General features: G+C 38.9%; 1 protein-coding gene across 10 annotated transcripts in view; it reads left to right on the forward strand.

Annotated features, from left to right (window-relative positions):
- mbnl2 (muscleblind-like splicing regulator 2) overlaps positions 1-22,115 on the forward strand; it is a 142,839-nt gene that overhangs the window by 45,193 nt on the left and 75,531 nt on the right. The window contains exon 1 of one of the 10 annotated variants that reach the window (XM_052026280.1): positions 15,653-15,945. The exons of the other annotated variants lie outside the window; for them this stretch is intronic. The gene's annotated coding sequence lies outside the window, so the exon portion shown is untranslated. Of the gene's footprint in view, positions 1-15,652; positions 15,946-22,115 lie in introns of those variants that run through there. 10 annotated transcript variants of the gene reach the window in all.

Here is a 22,115-nt window from a genome sequence, read left to right on the forward strand (position 1 = left end):
CTGGAGCAAAAAGACTCATCTTGAGAGCAAATGCAGTGGAAACTGAGAAAGAGGAATGTCGTCCGTACTAGAGGGTGGTTGAGAGGAGGTATGGTCAAGGTGGCTGTGGGAGTCAGTGGGTTAATACTAAATGTCCGTAGATAGTGTGTCTCCTGAGATGGAGACAGAGAGACCCAGAAAAGGGAGAGAGGTGTCAGAAATGGTCCAAGTGCATTTGAGGACAGAGTGGATGTTTGCAGCAAAGGTGATAAAATTGACAAATTCTGCACAATTGCAGGAGGTGGCACCAATGGAGTCTCTGCTGTAGTGGAGAAAGAATTGGTGGGGGGGGGGGGTAGTTGCCAGAGGAGGTTTGGAACAAGGAGTGTTCCACGTAGCCGAAAAGACAGGCAGAGCTGGGGTGCATGCGAGTGCCCATAGCTACACCTTGGAATTGCAGAAAGTGAAAGAAATCCCCAACTGATTCCACCTGTCGATCTTCCCTCCTTTATCTGGTCCCACTTATCACCCACCAGCCACTGTCTCCTGACTCCACCCCACCACCCCACCTCCCCCCCTCACCCCTACCCCCCTCACCCCCAACCCCATCCTCACCCCCACCCCTCTCACCCCCACCTGGCCCCATCTGCCCATCTTCCCCCTCCACACCTGGTTTCACCGATTGCCTGCCAGCCCCCGCCTCACCCCTCCCTCTCACCTCTTTATACTGGCTATCTCCCCTCTGCACTCAGTCCTGATGCAGGGTCTCGGCCCGAAAAGTCAACCATCCATTTTGCCTCCACAGATGCTGCTCGACCCGCTGAGTTCCTGCAGCAGGTTTTTGCTCCTGGTTCTGGCATCTGCCGTCTCTCTCGTGCTCCTATAGCAACATATTCCTTGGTAGAGGCTGATAACAGATAGCGATGAGGGACACAGATTTACGTCCATGTGAGGAAGAGTTGGACGGGGAACTGAGTTAAGAGTATTTTCATCCAAATGAGTATTGGGGATCTGGAGCTTATTGTTTCAACAGGTGAAACAAAATAAACTTAATTGTTTTTAAAAAGTACTGGAAGAGCTGTAACTACAGCGCTATGAACTGAGAGCTGTGGTAGCACTAAAATAACTCTAGCAGAGAGCTGGAAAATGGAGACAACCTAAATAACTCCACTTCTGGCCATTGTGGAAATGAGCTGATTAACCTCATGTGCTCTCAGACTTTTAAGACAGCTGGAAAAATTATAGTTGCTGAGTGACTGGGTGTTTTTATTTTTTTGCCTCAGTAGTGCGGCATAAAATAATGGAAACCCCAGCTCGATTTCCTGATCCTAAAATGTGGAAGGAGAGAGATTGCAAAGTTAGAGGAGAGTGTTAATGTGTTTGGGACATTATACTGTTTTGCAAGATCCAACATGCAAGATTACCACAGGCAAGAGCATAGCTTAGATTGAACCAGATAAAACAATAATAGGTTTTTTAAATTCAAAGAGCTAGTATTTAACATAAAACTGTATGAACATGCTCAAAATACACTAATTTAAACTAAAAGAATCAACATGTTTTAAGCTAATTTTGCAAAGTTTCCTTTTCAGTGTAGAACATTTAATTGGTAGTTTGGTAAAGATGCAGGGTATTTGCATTTCCTGACTGCAAGCAGCAGAGGAAAAGACCAATGAACAGTAGTTACTGGACACAAGTTTACAAAATCCACAAAATATCTACAGTTGACAATTTTCCTGATGCATTCTTTGGATGATATTTTTTACAATGTGTGAGGAGAAAATCAGCGTTTTATCTTTCTGACAAGCTTCATTTTTTTGTAAAATGTGCAATAGCACAGAACACATGCAAAGATAATTGATGGGTTAGGATATTTTCAAAGGTTCTCTTTACCTTGAGATTTTTGGAATGTTAAGTTTGGTCTTCAATATATGAATGTTATATTTGAACTAAAAACTAAATTTTGAAATGCTACTCAGAATGATTTGTTTTATTAAATAGTAATTCGTTGATCTTGAATATTAAAATCTCCATTTGCAATGAAGACTATTAGCACAGTGGATATCCTATGTTATAAAAGGTGTGTAATTGTGAAATCCAGTGAGTGAACTGTAATGTCTAGGGTTTAGTTGAGCGTTCTTTCTGATGTTTTGTTTTGTTTAAAATGGGATAGTTAGCTACAATCTGTTTAAAATGATTCTATATCTTTGGGTTTTATCAGTTGGTATTGGCAACAGATGTGTTAGTGACTTCTTATTCATACAGCATGAAAATGACACTGAGCCTGAAGTGTTTGATAAGAACAGTTTATTACTTTGGACTTCGCAGATGTCATGACCAAAGGGATATTTTATTCAGTAGGTCAAGGCCTGACTACTTCAGATAGATGCAAAAGATATTACCATATATTTTTTTTAAATACATCAGTTTTTTGATGTCCTGGACACCATTTTTCTTTTGGCCAGTACAATCAGAACAGTGTTGCTGAATTTTCCCCTTCCCCCTCTTCCTCTGCCTCCATTGACCCCACCCAATACTCCCGCAACGGGACAAGAAATGATCAGGAAAATGTTTATCTCATAACATATTATCTCTAAATAACAAGTCCAACATTGCAGCTAAAGTATTTCATCAGAACTGTTTTATTTTGTCCTGCTCCATAAATTAGAGGTCAGATATTTCCAGCGTGGTTTATTGTAAGGGAAACAAACCTAACTGAGAATTTACAGATTGTAGAGATTACAGTAATGTTCAGCAAATACCGGGTGTCTTGTGATAGGATGAGCAACTTCTGAAGTTAATTACCAGTGGCCATTTGAGTGGTCTGAGGCATCTAATTTATTTACTTAGACAGAATAGTGTACACAGTAGCATGGACTACCCCATCAAAGCCTGCTTATCATTTGTTTCAGAAATGGTGCCTGTTTTCCAAATTGGTACATGATGAAGAGCACCCAACCCGTTCTATGAAATGTATAGTGCCTGGTCTATCCCAATGCAGGCACTTCTCATTCATCTGAGGTCTCCGGGGTGAGGCAGAAAAACAAATTATTTTTCTCAATTCGCATGGGCTTGTCATCAGGAAAATCCCTCTGATCCCTTTGGGTGAAGAATACTAGACCAGGAGATCATATGCACCTAATTCTTTTTGAAGAATGTCCACCTTATGTACGAACTGACGTCCACCTCAGCCAGAAGTGTTTCTAGCTCTTTTGAAGTAACACAGTGAATCATTATTCACTGTGCAGGCTAGCAAACTATTCCTTGAGTGCGCTGTTCCCTGGGCAAAGATGAACAGTCTGATGTGCAATTATACACAATTTGGAAATGTCAGCTGGTCCACAATTTGGTCTCTCCTAAATTGCATAACTGTCAAATTGTCTTCTAACCTATGCTTATGTGGCTAATACTTAACAGTTGGTTTCTTCAAATAAATAATACCATGTAGTTGTAAATTAAATAGCATTTGCCAAAAACTGGGGCTTCCAAAACAACTTGCAATGGTCATGCCTGTTGTGTCCATTCATAGATCATAGTACGGGAGGGGACCTTTCGCATCTTGAACCATGCCAACTTGCAGGTCGTTCACCCACCATTACATCTAAATCATTCATGCATAACGTAAGTAACAGGACCTGACATCAGTCCCTGTGGTGCACCATTGGTAATCTCGTTTGAAATAGATTTAAAAAACTATTGAATAGAACTTCATGGACACTCAGCATCTCTCATATGACTACAATGCATTAATACTTTGCATACAAGATTTAATCTTGAGAGGGAAGCCTTTGTCCATTTGGTTATCTTTGTCTATTAACCTAGTGATGGCTTCAGATGTTTCAGAGAGTCGAAGTCGAGTTTATTGTCATATGCACAGGTGCAATGAAAAACTTACTTGGGGCAGCCTGAAGAGCACATCGCATCATATAAGCAGCATTCACAAGAAAAGCATAAATTTAACATAAATTGTACACAATTTTTACGGGAACAAACACAATTAGAACAAACAAAATGAAGTCCATTTTAGTTCAAAATGGTCATAGTGTTGCTAAACTGTAGTGATTAGGGTTGTGCAGGTTGGTTCAAGAACCAAATGGTTGAAGTGAAGTAGCTGTTCCTGAACCTGGTGGTGTGGGACTTCAGGCTTCTGTACCTCCTACCTGACGGTAGCTGCGAAAAGATTTTTGGAAGTTGTAGCTATCCCTGATGAGGTCTTCTCTGTGGTCGGATGGATCCGTGTCTATTTCGTCGAGCATCTTGAAGCCAAACCAATGGACTAATAGTTAATTAGTTCCACCTTATCAGATGATTTTTTTAAAAAAGTGGAACTAATGAATATGAGGTGGTTGTTGAATATGGATTATTTTAAAAATGAAAGTTTTGTTTTCAACTATTGACCAGTCTTTAAGGTGACAGCTCATTGTCTGACAGTTTGGAAGTTGGAATTTGTGAATTTGAAAATGCTGGAAACATGATCTGAATTACAGATGATAATTCTAGTGCTGTATTAGAACAAAGAGCAGTTTACATTAAAGGAAAGTGGAACATAAGTAAGCTGATTTATTCAATCTCATTAAAATTTATTATTCTGCTGACTCTAATACTGGGAGGTGACTTGTGCTGTCAGGAAATACCTTGCCAATATTTTGTATCGGTGTCTGAGCTCAACTGGCATTTATTTTCATATCCAACAACAGTTGACTCAATTCATCCTTTCATGTGTGGTCAAGTAGCACAGCTGTAGTAGGGCTGGGTGTACAACCAGATGTACTGCCAGACAGCCCTTGAACTGTACAACGCCTCTATTTGTAAGCTGAAGTTCTGATGTCGAGCTGGTCTTGAAGAATAGCAGTCGACTTGCATCAGTATATTTTATGGGGTGTTGGAAGGGTGGTTTGGGGTGAGAAAGGAAGTGGTGGAAGGGGTAGAAGAGCACAGATAATGCTTTCAGTAAAGTATTTGTTGATGTAGTGTTTATTGACTGATTCAAGATCTCTCATTTATTTGAGTATGGTTTAAATCTCATTTGTTAAGGACTGATATTGGCCCAAATGCTATAACAACTTGGAGAGATGATTTATTAAGGTATCCAGGTTGATGCTTGAATTCAACACGTAGAGTTTTTATGTGCAGATCTCTCTGCAATAAATCATGGGTTGTAAATACTTAATAGCCGCAGTGAAGACATACAAGACTTCAGAAAGTTTTTCTTATGTAAAGAAGTGATTCACAATATAATTGTTACTGAATCTGTTTTCAGTAGAGCTAATTATATTGCACATTTAAGCTTGATTAACAGCAGAGGTAACTTTGTCATTCCTGTGATTAGATGATATCCCAACATGTATATCGCTTTCTCTGAGTTTGGGCAATGATTTATGAGAACTCTATTTTCAAAAAAAAACTGTGTGCACACAAAACTGGTAGCAGTAGAGTAACGATAGTTGGGGCTGTGTTATCTGTCAGAAAATTAAGGATTGCAGTTGTGCCCTTCAGATGAGTTTGCTTCTTCTCAATTCAGTAGTAATTTAACTGGTTAAAATTGTTCGTAGTAGTGACTTTGAAGAACAGTGGATTTTCTTTGAGGCCTCTATTCACAGCAGTGAACAGTTGAATTTCAATCTTTTATTTGTACCTGCATTAGTTTTAAATTAAAGCAAAACCAGTTTGTTTTAAACTTTTGCCTGTGCTTTGAAAGAAGTTTGGTGAAGGTGAATTCAAAACAATTTTGGTGATAACTGAATATGTAAAGATTTCGTTTAAGAGGATTGTATTGTTTTATTCAAAAATGCATCAGGTTTATTATAGAAGATATCTTGCATGTTATGTTGCATTTATGCAAAATTGTGTTTGTAGATGCAGGAGATTCTAAAAATGAAAACTTTGTAGGAATTAGATCCCAGAGGTACAGCTACTTCTGCATGGAAATGAGAAACCGGAGATGGCCGAGCAGTTGGATGGTTCTAAAGGTGTCAGGGATCTGGAGGGGCGACCTGGCCCTTGGGGTGGACCAACAGCTGGCAGGTAGCTCGGTCTATATTCCTAAGAATGAGGCTAATAATTTTTAACAACTTAGGACTACACCCTGTCGTATCAGAGTTTAAAATATTGAGAAGAAGGCAGCCTTATGAAAAGTATGTCACAGCTTTTCTGTTCACCTTGGAAAATATGTGCTTATTCAAATTACTGTAGGATATGAATGTCCCAGTGCATATCTGCAGTTTAACACCATCCTCTCGCAATAATCTGATTAGTCTTGAAGAACATTAAAGTAATTTTAGCAAAGCTTTGGCACACATTTGTTATGATTCTTCAGCAATTCATTTTAATTGTGAGAAAGCTGATGTCTTTTGAAATAATTATGCTGCATTGAGAAAAATAGCTTTAAAAAAGGTCATGGTTTGTTGAAAACAGATTTTTGAGAAGGTATACTTTTTACAAACATTTTTGAAATGCCTTCATGACCTTTGGCACACAGAATGCAACACGGGAGGTGTAACCTGCTTGGGAGGATCAGGTGACTTTGGTCCTATGATCCCCAAAGATTTTCACCTTGCCTTGTGTCTAAGCCTGCTTGAATCCAATTGATGGCGTGTAATAGCCATAATTAGTCAACAGCTCCATTATTGTATCATCCAATTCCCAGGGTGGTGGCAGGTGAACTAGGTCTTTCATGATCTGGTAATTACTGTTTTTGGTGTTGCTATTGAAGTGCTTTAAAAGCTTATTTCATCTTTCTGAACCGGAATGCAATGTTTTATTTTAAAACTATTTCACTGTAACTTATGACACAAGTAAATTTTCTTCCACATTTCCTAACCAGAGCTTGACAGAGCCAGCATACCCTCACCCACGTTTGTAATCCAAATCTCTTGAGAAAACATTCCATTAGCCTATTTTAATTCTTTTGTCCCAACCTGAGGATTGGAGTGCCCATCTTTACAGGTCAAGTGCGATGTCACTAACGGTCTAAAATAGAAATAATATTGCTTTTGCTGTACTTATTGTACACTTGTCTAATTAGAGAATGTGAAAAGGATATTAAGTGAAAATTATGTACGGTCTGGCAAATTGCAATGCCTTTCAGATACCACCTGAGTAAATCCTGGATTTGACAGTTTTTCAAAAGGAAAAAATACACTTGCATATCTATAGCACCTTTCATGATCTTTGGATGTCCTAAAGCATTTTCAAGCTAATTATATATTTTTGAAGCACTGTTATAATGAGGAAAATGCAGCAGTAACTTGGCAAGTTAGCTATGAGTAATGTATTAGTCTATTTATTGTGATGACAAGTGAGGGAATAATATTGACATTTCTATTCCTTTTTGGAATAATGTTGTAGGATCTTTTATGCTCACTTGGGAGGAGACACGGGGCCCTAGCTAATCTTTCCTCTGAAAGACTGTGCATCCAACAATGCAGCGCTTCCTCTGTATAGTATTAAAATACTTGTTTAAATGTTTGTCAAGTTACTGGAGTGGGGCACAAAGCCACAATGTTTAACTAGGTGAGAAAGTTGCCCACAGTCAGAGTTACGTCATTGATAGGTCTTTTGTTAGATATTGTTTAGGAGGGAAGGTATAATGTCCTAAGTTTAAAGCTGTTCAGATCACTATGACATGCTTGTATTTTGGGCAGTTGTATCTTAATTTTTTTTCTTCCAGAATTATCTATCTGGACCAGCAACAGTTCAGAACATATGTTTAATTTTTCTGTCAAGTGTGCATGATTTCAGCAGCAACAAACAATCTGCTGGAGAAACTCAGCCGGTCGAGCAGCATCAGGACTGATGCAGGGTTTCGACCTGAAACGTCGACAATTCCTTTCTTCCCACAGATGCTGCTCGACCCGCTGAGTTCTTCCAGCAGATTGTTTGTTGCTCCAGATCCCAGCATCTGCCGTCTCGTGTGTTTACATTGTCAACAATTGCGCTGATTTTGATTGTTCTAAAGTGTTGCAGATTTTTTTTAAAAAATTATGTAAAATCTCTTAAAGATGGAGGCATATGAATGTAATCATGAAAAGAGTTGTTTTGCATTTGTATTATTGCCTATTATGCATGAGGTCTTTTCCTTAGCCATATTGGTGGTTCAGAGGTGCCGGGGCCCCTCGGAGAGCTTGGAGATTTTTTTCCAAATTGTGCAGATGCTGGATCTCCCACACTTGGGGACAGAACTTCACACAGTCAGAAAATTCAGGAGTTATTGTTGCCTGATATAAGGTTATTAGAAGGTCACTGTGCATGCTTTGAACAAGCTAATGATCAACACTGAGCTAGGATGTTTTTTGCTTTGCTCTTTAACCCTTTGTAGTTTTGCAGGTCTTTGAGTAGGAGAAACTAAAATGAAGTAGCAAAGAAACTAGTGGGCTGTCTGTTCTTTTGCTATTGTACTGTGTGGAACCTAGAGTTGGAAAATTTATGAAATTATTTGATCCCTGGTACAGCATTTGAGATATTGTCAAAGGTAACTCTGACCGTTCATGCTCTGAGCTCTATTTGCTATTTTTTGCTTTGTCTTATCCTTTTGTTCTTCATTCCTTTCACTTCACTTTCCCTCCTCTCTTTACCTTTTATTTTTGATTGTTCTTCATCTTGTTACTATTCTCAGCTTCTGGTTCCTTTTACCATTCCATCCAGAAGTATCAGAGAAAAGAAAGAAAGGCTTGCATTTATATAGGATTGTTGACAATTTCTAGATGTCCCAAAGTGCTTTAAACCAAGAAAACCTTTTGAAATGTAGTCACTGTTATAAAGCAGCGAAGCAACATATCAGAATTCAACAAATATCAATGTGATAAATAACAAATGATCTAGTTCAGTGATGTTGATTAAGAGGTAAATATTAGCTAGGGCACTAACTTCGAAGTTACTCATGGGATTAGTGCCATTGGATCTTTTGTGTCCACTGAAGAGACCTGGTGAGATCTCAGTTTACTGTATTTCTGAGAAGAGTCATCTAACAATAAAGGACAACGTTGATATTGGCCTAGGTTATTGAATTAGGTGATGGGACAGTGTGTATTGTATTGAAGTTTACTGGCAATACAAAGATGTTTGGAAAATAAGTTATGAGGGGAAAAGTTTGCAAAGGGATATAAACAGGCTAAGTGAGTGGGCCGAAGTACTAGAAGTGGAGTATAATGTGAAGAAATGTGTGATTATTCACATTGCTTTTCTATTCTTCCTTATCGACAGTTTTTAAATGCTGATGCACTTAATGCTGTTATTCAGAGGGATTAAAGCATTGGTACGTGAAATGCAGAACAGTGAACAGTTCAGCAGGAGGTAATATGTTTCCCTTTGTTGTAAGGTAGTTGAAGTCGTGCTGAAATTATGCAGGGCTTGGGCTTCCACACAGAAGTGTCTATAATGCTGTTCTTGTTTCATTGCCTAAAGGAGGGTGTACTTGGCTTAGTGGGGATGCAGTTTTCTAGTCCAATTTATAGAATGTGATTGTCTCAGAAGAGATTTGTAGGATGAGTCTATATATTTTCTGGAGTTTAGAACAGAGATGATTTAATTGAAGCATGTCTTAATCTGTTGTGAGAGTGACAGTGAGTTACTCATCATTTTAATGGATGAAATCTGACAGCAGCTTCTCAAGTGTGCCCATGGAAATACAGAAGTGGTTGTCGTTGACCATTAGTTAAGAGTGCAAAGAGTTTTTACTTAGTTACTCAAACTTTTGTTTTAATCTATCTATTGGATCTCATCTTGTACTTGTTTGCTCTGTTGAAAGTATTTAAAATTCTGGAAAAGTGAAGTACTTTGCAACAAAAGATAGATGTGTCAAATGATGTGGAGTGACACAACCTCGAAAGATGTTATTGGTTGATATGCCAGTAAGCCTGTGATAGAACACTCTCCAGTTGCCTAGATCAGGGTAATTCCAGCAACATTCAAGAAGCTTAGCCCACCATCGAAGACAAAGCAGTCTGCTTTATTGGCAACCCATCCACCACCTTAAAACATTCATTTCCTTCACTAGAGCACAGTGACTACAAAACACACTGCAGTTACTCGCCTTGGCTATGCTGACAGCACCTCCCAAGCCCATGAGCACTGCCATCAAGAACACAAGGTCTTGAGGCAGAGGTGGAACACCACCACCTGCGTGTTCCCCTCCAATTTACAGACCATTCTGATTTGGAAGTGTATTGATTTTCTCATAACTACTTCTAAACCATGGAACTCCCTCCCAAGAAGTTCTGTGGGAGCACCTTCATCAGAAGAACTGCAGAGTTTCAAGAAGGCAGTTCATTGTCATCTTTTTCATGGCAACTAAGGACAGGTGATGAATGCTAGCAATTGAAATATGAAAACAGGCGGCCCCTGCATTGTGGCTGTTCAGGTAAGGGAAATTTGGTGTTACTGAATTCACAAATCACTACCCAAAAATTTGAGATATGGAATAAACTTTGCTGTCATGGAATTTATGTGAAAACAAGCAAATAAACACAAAATTTACTTGTTTTTTTTCAACTTTTTTTTGACGTATGTGCAGATGACATGGCTGTGCATTGTGGAAAATCGCGATACGGAACTTTTTTAGGAATTCAATCCCCCAGTAACTTGGGTATCACCTGTAATATAAAATAATTAGATTGCAAATTGGTGGCATAACCATTGTGGCTATTTCCTCATTATAATTGATTTGTCCAGCAGGTTTTGGTGTAGCAAGTACACCTTGTAAAAATGTTCACATATTCAATTAACTCTGCCTGTGCTGTAGCTGGATGAATGATGATTTTGCAGGTCTGTATCGGGAATGGACTTGCAAAATATGTGTGGGAGGGAACTGTCTCTTTCTCATTAAAGTAAGTCTTTAGAGAGTTTCATTTTTAGCAAGACCCAGAAAACTCTTCCGTGCAACAAATTGATTTGAACGTACTTTGACAGAAACATGCAAAAGCAATTAGTGGTATCTTGTGTTGAAATTTGTGATGGTGCTGTGATCCATGCTTCATTGATACATACTCTTGACTCATTGCTTGCCTGATGTCAGTATGTTCTTTCAAGTAAAAAAAAGTACAAAATGTGAAATATTGTGGATGCTCAAAATACTGAAAATGCTTGGCATGTCAAGCAGCATCAAAGTAAATGCTGGATTAACTTCAGTTGATGACCAAGAAGATTTTTTTGTTAAAAACTGCTTTAAGGAATCTCAAGAGTTCACTAAGCGGTTGTCAGTGGCTGCACCTGACCTATACATTGAGAAGCAGTGACTGCAGCACCAGCTTCAGTCAGTATGAAAGCAGCTTTTGTCTAATGCCTTCCCCAGTTGTCACAGTTATTCTGCTGCTGAACAAGACAGCCTTTCAGAATAATAACGGTAATAACTGTTTTTATTTCTCTTTGGTACTGTATGCCTACTGCCTGCTACTAATCCTAGAACTTAAATATAAGTCTTCGCAGCTAACTTCAACAGATCCAGCAGGTTTCGCGATGCTGTTGCTGGCCTTATGAGACCTACACTTCAGGTTCCAGCAGTACCCATGCACTCGGGCAGTGGAGAAGCACCTTTACTCTGCGCTGTCTGAGACTTTGAACACTTACCATTTATCTAGTCTTCCCTTCCATACCTTTTTCCTCTTCCCCCCTGCAAAAACCTATGAAAATATCAAAGAATTACTTAAAAATTAAAAGATATTTTGCACTAAAATGTTGCTTAAATTTTCGGGTTTGTAAGATAAATGAATGGCATTCTATTTAGAGCAAAGATAAAAATAAACACTTCTCAATTCTGGCCTTTCTGAATTGAAACAAGCTGCTGCAGCTTGGTTCTGAGTACAGCACAGAGAGCAGCAGCTTGAATCAGAGCTGATGGAAATTGGTGCAAATTTTTGTTTGGTATTGGTTATGGTTTATTATTGTCACTTGTACCGAGGTACAGTGAAAAACTTGTACACTGATCGTACAGGTCAATTCATTACACAGTGCAGTTACATTGAGTTAGTACAGAGTGCATTGATGTAGTACAGGTAAAAACAATAACAGTACAAATTAAAGTATCACAGCTACAGAGAAAGTGCAGTCCAATAAGGTGCAAGGTCACAACAAGGTAGATGGCGAGGTCGGAGTCCATCTCAACGTATAAGTGAACCGTTCAATAGTCTTATCACAGTGGGGTAGAAGCTGTCCGTAAGTCTTGTGGTATGTGCCCTCAGGCTCCTGTATCTTCTACCTGATGGAAAAGGAGAGAAGAGAGAATGTCCTGGGTGGGTGGGGTCTTTGATTCTGCTGGCTGCTCCGCCAAGGCAGCGAGAGGTAAAGACAGAGTCCAAGGAGGGGAGGCTGGTGTCCGTGATGCGCTGGGCTGTGTCCACAACTCTCTGCAGCTTCTTGCGGTCCTGGGCAGAGCAGTTGCCGTACCAAGCCATGATACATCCAGATAGGATGCTTTCTATGGTGCATCGGTAGAAGTTGGTCAGTGTCAAATGGGACACACTGAATTTCTTTAGCCTCCTGAGGAAGTAGAGGCACTGGTAAGCTTTCTTGGCCATGTTATCTACATGATTTGACCAGGACAGGCTGTGGGTGATATTCAATCCCAGGAACTTGAAGCTGTCAACCCTCTCGACCTCAGCACCATTGATGTAGACAGGTGCGTGTACACCGCCCCCTTTTCTAAAGTCAATGACCAGCTCTTTTGTTTTGTTGACATTGAGGGAAAGGTTATTGTCATGACACCATTCCACTAAGCTCTCTATCTCCTTCCTGTACTCCGACTCATCGCTGTTTGAGATACAGCCTACAACGGTGGTATCATCTGCAAACTTGTAGATGGAGTTAGCTTCATCATCTCATACAGAGTGCGAAAAAGACTACAGGCGACTGGGTAAGAGGGTTACTTGCCTGGAACATGGTCCGTATCACAATTTTTCATAACATGAAGCCATGTCATCTGCACATAAGTTAAGAAACGCGAGATGAAAAATAAGTTGTTTATTTCTTTTTTTCACATAAATTCAGTGAGAGTACATTGTGTGTCTCAAATTGTTGGGTGGTGATTTGAGAATATGGTATGGGTAAATTTCCATTACCCAAATAGCTTTAATGCAGGGATTGCCCGTACTTGCATTCCCAAAGCACTTTTCACTTTCCTTTTCCAGGTGTCCCAAGTAGCTATACAGCCAAAGAAGTATTAATGAAGCATTCACTGCAGTAGTAAATAGGAACTACACTGCAATCTCCCATGTGGTGTGATAATGACCAGCTAATCAATTTTTCAGTGGTATTGACTGAACTTGAGACAGGACACCAAGAACCCTGCTGTTCTTCAAAAATCCACTTAAGAAGCAAGATTACTCTTGTTCAGCATCTCATCCAAAAGATGGCAGTGAGGGCAAAACAGTCCTCCCACAGCACTGCTTTGGAGTGTCAGCCTAGATTTATCAGCTTAAGCCTCTGATGTGGGATTTGAACCAACAAATTTCTGACTTAGACAAGAGAGCTACAGCTGACGTCCTTCTGAACATCCCAGGCGCGGTAGTGTAGCGGTTAGTGTAACACTTTACAGCACCAGTGACCCGGGTTCAATTCCGGCTGCTGTCTGTAAGGAGTTTGTACGTTCTCCCCGTGACTGCGTGGGTTTCCTCCGGGTGCTCCGGTTTCCTTCCACATTCCAAAGACGTACGGGTTAGGAAGTTGTGGGCATGCTATGTTGGCGCCGAAAGCGTGGTGACACTTGTGGGCTGCCCCCAGAACACTCTATGCAAAAGATGCATTTCACTGTGTGTTTCCATGTACCTGTGACTAATAAAGATATCTTGGCACTTTACAGTTAGTGAGATGTAGTTACTGTTCTAGCAATACCATTTTGAACAGAGAAATATTTATACCAAACCAGCTTATCTTGGGAATAATGCACTGGCAGGTGATATTCCTGTATTGTTGAAATACCTGAATCTATGTACAATTAATGCGATGTTTATGTTTCTTGTCTTTGGCATTTTCAACACATTTTCTGTACCAAGCAGCCTAGTTATTGTACTTGGTAATGTTATGACTCATGATAATGAAAGGTATGCAGTTTTGTTTTAATAGTTTTTGACTCTGTTAAGAATGCAAAAGAATATTTGTCATCAGTGTCACCAACACAAAATGTTTATTCCAGGGATATGAAGTACATTTTAAGATTAAAGGAACCAGAAAATATTGGAGGATACATTTAAGAAAAAAATCTCTCAGTGCCATTGGCAAAAAGAATTATGAAGCTCATATCTACCTTTTTAATCCTTCTGTGATGCCAGCCCATTATTTTGGGTTTTCATCCCTCCTGGCTGTTGAGGTCGAGGAGAAAAGCTGCCTGGGTCTTGGATTATTTGATATAATGCTGTTTAAAATTTCTGAACACTCTTGAGTCAACTGACCCCGAGAAGACACCCTGCAGGCAAAATGGACAGTGTAACCAGCATTTGCATGTTTTCTTTTGATGATGCAAAGTTGCATTAAAATTAATTCATTTGTAAGTCCTTGGATTGGCTGTGTAAAACAAAATGCTCAGTGTAAAGTTAGAAACTATGTGTCTTTTTTTAAAAAAAAAACTTCTTTTGCATGATTATCTAAGGAAATACTACCTCCCATAGTATGCCCTTGCCCCACCTCCAGACTTTCCTTTTTTCTTAATGCCTTTCCAGTGAGTGTGGTTACAGGAATTTAAAGCTTTAGGGCTTACTCACATCTTGGGCTTAACCATTAAGTGCTAGCTCTGAATTTCTGTGTTTGAGCCTGATTTGTTGCCCAATAACATTGTTGACATGAGCAGATTTTTTTTAATAAAGGGCAGAGGATGCCCCACCCTAGGCTGTGATATAAAATGTAATCATTACAGGATCTGTTTGAACAAAGCCATCCTGTCTGGAAAATCCCACAAGAATATACTATACTGTATTCTTATCTAAAAAAGTGTTCATGCAATTTAATGTGTACTTTTGTATAAGAGTTCATTATCTTTTAACTATCACATGAAAAAAAAGGGTAATACTCCTTTTCATCTGTGGTTTCTGGAACTTTAAGTTACAATACTAATTGACCCAATCCTTCCAAATTATCTGAGTCTTGCCCAAGTTGTGTGCATTTAATTGTATAATTCTAAAGGTGTTTTTCCAGTCTCCGTTTAAAGTTGAAAGTTAATGCTCTCTACAAACAGAGAAAGCCACAACTTTTCACCAATCAAAACAAGACCCTGGGAACCATGTAAAGTAACTTTAAAAAAGTTCATGGTTCCCTTTTTTTCCACAGGCAAAGTGCAGCAATAAGTTAACTGGCTTATACCTCTGTGTTTTTCCTTCTGTGTAGAAGGGTTTGCACTATGTTTTGGTGTTCTAATACAAAGAGAAAGCAATCTTGTTCATTTTCACACTGCACCTGCTGTAAGTGAAATTACCCAGGAATGAAGCCTGAAGGCTTTTCTTTTTTTTCTGGACATTGCATTGTAGTTGTCTTAATTTAAAACAAAATGTACTAACTTTTACATCAATTTAACAAGATTGCAAGATTGGAAATTTTCAGTGAAGTTTGAGTTCCTGGGGTGCCTGTCAGTCAGATTTTCTGTCTGGCCAGGTTTTGGAATGATTTTCCTCAGTTCTTGGCCTGGCTGTGTGGGTGGAGCATTTTAAAATGGCATACATTCCACTGGGGGCAGGGTGGGGGTGGGGGTGTGGTGGTTGTGGAAGGAAAATCTGACATTGTCCAAGTCTTTCTGCTGCAAATCCAGCTCTAGTTAGCCAGGGTGTGGTCCTTCATTTCAGTTTTTCACACAACCACTTGATTATGTAGCACTGTTTACAGAAGCACTGTTTATTTTGGCACTGAACAAAATCAATGTTGGATATTTCCGAGAACAGTATAGTGCTGGTTTCGGTGCATTTGGCATGAAGTACACTGTTTTTATCTAGAAGCCACTCGTGTGCTGAACTCCGGCTACTGTTAAATCCTGAAAGAGGCCATGAGGGTGATGTAAGTAATTTTTTAAAAAATTGTGTGTCTGTTGGTTCAATTAGAGCAAGTAATTTGTTTCCAAATGAATAGTCTAAGATTGTAAATCGGCAACACTCCCTACCTTCCCCCGGACATTTTGTTTGGGGGTACTTCGTTGACATAAAATGTAATGTTTATTGGAAAAGTTGAATCTAAACATTTATCTTGCAAATTTAAAGCCTTGTGTTTCGTGTTTTGGAAATTGCCAACTGTGTAAAGGTTTTAAGTTTTGGGAAAACGTATGTTGTAACTATTTTACCTTAGCCTTTCTTATCCGTTAATAAGTTCAATATGTTGTGAATTCATTTAGCTGAAAGAAAGGTCACTGGACAGAGCAAAGTATGTTAGTCTGTACACGTCAAAATATTAGGAAATGTTCCTGACGTTATTGACCACCACTCTGAGTAATTCTGCTTTTGAAGAACAAACTTGTCCGTGCTACCCGGAAGTAATGAATGTTCCACCAGTCTAGCTGAAATGGACAGTCTCTTAAGACCAAATATAAAACTGAAACAATTAGACATAATGCATTGCAAACCATTATTAATGGCAAGTATGGTTTTACTTTGGAAAAATTGTTGTTGATTTTCCACTTCCATTTTGCTCTATGCAAGAAGCAGTGTCGATTTCACAGCCTAGGAAACCACATCAGAAATATTAATCATATTTCCTCCCAATGTAGGAGGCTATTTGCCCCACCAAGTCTATGCTGATTCCAGTAATCCCACTCCGCCACTAATTTTCCCTGTAACTGATTTCTCCCCACATTCATGTCAGCTCCCCAAGATTCACCAATACATCAGGGGCAATTTACAGTGGGCAATTAACCTACCGGCAAGTCTTTGGGACGTGGGAGGAAGCCAGTGCGCCAGGAGCAAACCCACACAGTTAGAGGAGGAACATGCAGACTCCACACAGGCAGCACCAAGAGGTCAGGATTGAACCCGGGAACTGTGACGCAGCAGCTCTTCAAGCTGTACTAGTGTGCCATGTTGCAGAGTAGAGTCTTTGGTTTAAATTTTGCAGAGTAGTTGTTTCTACCAACATCCCAACCTCTGTAATATAGGACCTTTCTGAAAAGTGCTCTGTGACACATTTGGGGAAGTAACTTAAAGCAAAAAGTGCTGAGTCAAAGAATGAGATATTGGATGGGCCACCAAAGTTTGATCAAAGCAGTGGATTAAGGGAGGATTCAACCAAGTAGTTTAGTTCACGCAAGGAATTCTGGAGTTATACCGATACAGATGAAAGCAAATCTGCTGGGTATCGGTGGGGGATGGGAAATTGAATTACTTTCTGTGACTGCTTCAATTTCTGTTCTGACTTTTGTTTTGAATCAAAATAGTGTGTTTACTGTAAACTAGATTTTAACATTTAAATTCAGTCCATTTTATTTTTTAGTTTTGCTTTTTTAAAATCCAAAATTGGTTAGCTTTTAAATGATTTTTCTATTTGAAATTTCCTGGTGTATTGCATAGATTTAAAAAAATCAACTTCCATCCAAAAATTACAACAATTTGAAACAAAAATCATTTTGGCTCAATGAGCGATGTCATTTTCACATCCTTGGGATATCCTATTGGTATTGATGTCTGAATGCCATACTATATCCATGTCATACCAGCTGCATTGGAGGAGGTCTGCAATTTACTTTATCTGTTTTATTACTTCAAGGAAGTATTTCGCTTCTGACAAACAGTAACACAATATTTGTGTGGAGGAGTATTATTTAGTCCTTTTGTTAGCAAATTTGAGGAATTTGGATTTTATGACGGTTGATTTGAATATATTGCCATGCTTCTTTGGAAAACACCTAAATCTTTTGTGATTTAACTGGTTCTTCCAAAATGTGTGTGTGTATAAAGACAAAGGTCCTCAATAGCTAACCTCCACTTATTCCAGTTATAAACTTTGGGAGATTTATAATTAGGCTTAAAAAACAGAAAATAGCAATGCTCTGCATTCAGGCGGTATATGTGGAGAGAGAGAAACAGGGTTAATGTTTCAGCTTGATGTATCTTCAGACTGATGTAAAAGCTGGGTATCTGCAGTACTTTTACAATGGAGCCAGATATGATGCATTTATCACACTGTGATTATTTAGTGCATTGATTCAGCAGTTATGCAGCACACACGCTGGAAGTAAAAGCCAGGCCACCCTGACTACGTTCACTTAGTTTTTCATTGAAATTATGAATGTGTGGAAATCGGGAGTAGAATTGTGTACACAGTCTGAGGATTTTGATTAACCTTAGGTATGCTGGTATAGGTGTTAGCAGTTTTGACCTTTGCCATCCTCACTAGAGTTTTGTCAAACACAAATGGTGTGAAATAAATACAGAAAATTTAAGAGATACTGAGCAGGTCAGGCAGCATCAATGGAAAGGGAAACAGAATTAACCTTTTGATAAGTGGAAAAAAGTAGCATGTTTCCGCTGCAGAGGAGGGGTGGGAAGAACAAGATGAGATGGTGTAGAGACCACGAGAAACCTGATGGCCCAGATACTGTTCTGAAAGAATAGTGAACACTTGTTAATCACATCTTAGCTGTCTGGAGGAGATAATTAAGGTTAGAAGAGAGGAAAAATCAAAGAAGAAAATGCTGGAACTAAGATGCAGAACACGGCAGTTGCTAGAAATCTGAATAAAGAGAATGCTGGAGCCACGTCATCAGTTTCTGGCAGTATCTGCAGAGAGAGAAATAGAATTAACATTTCAAGTTGATGACCCTGCATCAGAACTGGCCAGTTTTCTGCAAAGCAGCCACCCAAGCTGCATTTTTTGGCAGGGAATCCACGGTTAAGGAAAAGGAGCACTTCTCTGAAGCGTTGTTGTGATAAGTCTCGTCATCAGAACAGATAGGACGGAGTCAGAAACTGGGAGAAATGGTATGGAGTTCTTATAAGACACAGGGTGGGAGGAGATGTTGTTAATATAGTTGGGGAGCTTGTAATGCATGTTGGTACCCTATCCACTGAGATGGAGATGGAGAAATCAAAAAAGGAAAGGGAAGAATCAGATATATACCCACATGAATGTGAGCAAAGGTGGTAACGTTTTGGGGTTCTATAGGAGGGCAGGAAGCAACACTAATACAATCATTAATGTACTGTAAAAAAAAATAAAATGAGCAGGATTCACAAGATTTCCTTTGGAAGATTTGAATCTCATAGCATTGGATTCAGGCTGGATTCTCTCAGATTTATTTTTGTGGCTTCCTCATTATTGAAATATAGGTAGATAGCATGATGTACTCGTGCCTTTTGCGTAGCTCCCAATTGATATTTAGACATGTATAGAATTAACAGTGCACAAATTTAATGCTTTAAAAAAAAGGTCCAAATTGGAGATTAATTATCTTGAGTTAGGCTCGGGATAATTAATTTCTAATTTTGATCTTTATTGCCAGCTATGAAATTCTTGGACCTAAGTGTATACTCTTTCTCTCATTTGATAGGAAGATGGGAAGTGAATTGCTCATAGGAACAAGAGTAGGTCATTCAAGTTATTCTGCTATTTAGCTCGGTGATAATTGATCTGTGGGTTAACTCCTACCCTTCTGAAACAGCGTGGAGGGACATCATCAATTTCTAAATGGTAATTTGAAATCATAGGCTTTGGAAGATTATTCTATAATGTCTACAGGTGTGCAGCTTCCTCACTTTTAATGCTCTGGAATGGAAACCAGATTTAGGTCTCATTACTTCTCAAGTTCCATTAGAATAGTGTTGGAACTAGGGTATTCCACGACAATAGGAAGAAATCACAGTAAAAATAAGTACTGCTATATTTGTTAAAGAAATTGACTTCAAAGTTATAATCTAAAGTCATCCCAGACATTGCCCCTATTTCCCCAGCAAGACATTGTAGCAGATAATGAAAATAATAATTGTCTATTGGTTCTGAGGTACTGTCAGTACTTTTATCAAGCTGAACCAACTGTTACTGCTGCAGTAAAGGTACCATTCCTCACCCTGCTTCTCTTAATCTTTATTACTCGTGTTATGATCAGGATTAATAGTGTTCAGTAGTGAAAATTTAAGAGCAAGAGAGCTATTGCTTTCCAAAAAGATGTTATTGTCACTGATTAAACTGGTTTGAAAGTCTGTTTTGTTCAATATAGCTATGAAATATCCAATAGTTCTTATTTTTCAATTTGAGATAAAGCTCCAAGCTTCATTGCTCTCTGCCTATTTGAACAGAAAAAAAAGACAATGATTTTACTTGGCTCCAATTCTGTGAGCTGTCCTGATTTCTAAGTAAAGTGATATATTAAAATACATTAGGATCTTCTGTTCAAATATTCAAGTCGGGAAGTGGCATTCCAGTGAGCTCTACTTTGATTCTGACGACTATTGTGCTTAATTGGTACACGGAGCCAGCAACTCACTTTGCACTTCATGGTGCGCACATTGTGTTTGAAGGAGCTGCCAGAAGAAGTGGTAAAGACAGGTACAATTACACGCTTAAAGGACATTTAGGCAGGTATGTGGATAGGAAAGCTTTAGAGGGATATGGGCCAAGTGTGGGAATAAGTAGGACTAGCTCAGGTAGCAGCTTCGTTGGCATGGATGAGTTGGGCCACAGAGCCTGTTTCCATACTGATGCACAACATGATGTATTACCACTGCTCGCATTTTTAAGTACAGAAATTATATGTGCTCTCTAGTGTACATAACCTTTCCTATAATACTTCTAAGATCCAGGAAGTTAGAACATCCAGGCACACTCCGTTCTACTGATAACACTTGCATATTATCAGAGTTGACATAGTTAAACTGTTGATGGTAGGAAGATGATGTCACTGGTGCACTGCAGCTGTTAGGTTATTGTATTATGTTAGAACGTAGGATGATATAGCACAGGAACAGGCCCTTTGGCCCACAATATCTGTGCTAACCATGATGCCAATCCAAACTAATCCCATCTGCCTGCATGTCTATATCCTTCCATTCCCTGCATGTTCATGTGGCTGTCTAAGTGACTCTTAGATGTTGTTTAAGAGGCATTTAGCTTTAGTTTAATTTTTTCCTCCTTTTTTAATTGAACCATTTACTTGCAGGGAAATCAGAAAGTTTCAAAAATAATCTGGTTCAAGTTTCTGTCTTCAATGAGGTAATAAATTATTATATGCATCTGGTTTTGAAGGGGAAACATTTTCATGCTAACTTAATTAAATTAAGATTGAAACTTTATCCCATTGTGTGCACAAACCACAATAGCAAGGGGAAAAATGCAAAAGTTCAAACATGTTTAAACTTTAGGGCAGTTGAACCCAGGAGCTGCAACTGTGAAACATTGAACTCCTAGTTGTAAAGTATTTGGTTTTGAACTTGGCCAGTTTTGACGGCATTGTCTGGACCACTTCCTGGTTTAATTTGCTACTGATGCACCTGGTCATAAGGATTATGCAGGTGAAACTGCTCTTTGCTGTCAATGTAAGAATTACCTAGCTAGCTGGATATCAGCTGGAAAATGTATTACGTTGGTATTAAAGCAGAGAAAATGCTAGGATCTTCCATCTGGTATGTAATAGTACTTCTCATGTGTAAATTTCCCTATTGGAACAAAGTCAAAAGTAGCAAAATCTAACAGGCCATGATCTTTAAGAAAATTTTTTTGATTCACCAATACAAAATCAGATTTTTCCGATCCTGTCTGTAGATCAATTAAGTGTTAATCACAGTAACAAAAAAAGTCTTTAAAGAAGCTCCCAAATGATAGTTTTGACCATGCTCTAGATGATATATCATGAGTTTAAAAATGCTGTCATTACAGAGCTGGTTGTGAGAAGAATGATTTCAATACTTGTAGAGACACAATCTGCACTTTCACGATTATCTATTCTTATGAGCATGGCAAAGTCGACTCCAGATAAAATTGTTGTTAATATTTAACCAGTGTCTGATACTGAAGCACTGTAGTAAGGCTTCATGCAAGTCATTTTGCATTTTTGATCCTTTCTTTCTTAATGAATACTTGTGATCACACTTGTTGAACTTCAGAAACACGTGACATGTAATCAAGCATTTGAATTGTTCTTTGTTACATCGTGAATATATTAGTCAAATCATTGGGAAATTAAAATGTTTATGGATAGAAAAAAAATGATTGGCTTTGAAGTTTGAGCAGAAAAGTGGCAATTTGAG

This window comes from Pristis pectinata, chromosome 11 (genome assembly GCF_009764475.1).
Source record: "Pristis pectinata isolate sPriPec2 chromosome 11, sPriPec2.1.pri, whole genome shotgun sequence".
NCBI classification, from domain to species: domain Eukaryota; kingdom Metazoa; phylum Chordata; class Chondrichthyes; order Rhinopristiformes; family Pristidae; genus Pristis; species Pristis pectinata.